The sequence below is a fragment of the Otolemur garnettii genome, unplaced genomic scaffold (assembly GCF_000181295.1).
Source record: "Otolemur garnettii isolate 467f Iridium unplaced genomic scaffold, OtoGar3 scaffold00024, whole genome shotgun sequence".
Classification (NCBI taxonomy): Eukaryota; Metazoa; Chordata; class Mammalia; order Primates; family Galagidae; genus Otolemur; species Otolemur garnettii.
The window spans coordinates 21,999,644-22,000,367 of NW_003852419.1; the positions used below are offsets into that span (position 1 = coordinate 21,999,644).

The following is a 724-nucleotide window of genomic DNA, read 5'->3' on the forward strand; positions in this document are numbered from 1 at the left end:
AAAGGTATTTAATATGTTCCATTATTACAGATGTTAAAAATAGTCAAAAATACATTTTGAGTTAAAGTTTTATATAGTGCCAGGTCGGTGGCTCATGCCTATAATCCTAGCACTCTAAGAGGCTGAGGTGGGAAAATCCCTCCCTGAGCTCAGGAGTTCAAGACCAGCTTGAGTATGAGCAAGACCCCATCTCTACTAAAAACAGAAGAATTAGCCAGGTGTTATGACGGATGCCTATAGTCCCAGCTACTTGGGAGGCTGAAGCATGAGGATCACTTGAATCCAGGAGTTTTTTGTTGTTTTTTTTTTTTTTTAATATGGAACGCTTCACAAATTTGCATGTCATCCTTGCGCAGGGGCCATGCTAATCTTCTCTGTATCGTCCCAATTTTAGTATATGTGCTACTGAAGCAAGCACTTGAATCCAGGAGTTTGACGTTGCTGTGAGCTAGGCTGATGCCATGGCAATCTAACCTGGGCAATAGAGTGAGACTCTGTCTCAAAAAACAAAACAAAATAAAACAAAACACTGTATTCACTAGGAAGAACTAGACACTATAGCTTAAAAAAAAGATGGCTGAGGATGTGGACAGGTGGAGAAGCAGACAGTGGCAACCTCTGGACAATGGAATCTCCTCTCTAGGCTTGGTCCCTAAAGGGCTGAAATTCAGTCCCTGGGCACTCAGCAGCCTTGGCTCCTGAGCAGTGAGAGGCCACAGCCCAG

General features: G+C 43.2%; 1 non-coding gene across 1 annotated transcript; it reads right to left on the minus strand.

Moving 5' to 3' along the window:
- Nucleotides 1-311: 311 nt before the first annotated feature.
- Nucleotides 312-418, minus strand: LOC111724590. Its single transcript, XR_002772860.1, has one exon. It is a non-coding gene; the product is annotated as a U6 spliceosomal RNA (small nuclear RNA).
- Nucleotides 419-724: the final 306 nt, after the last annotated feature.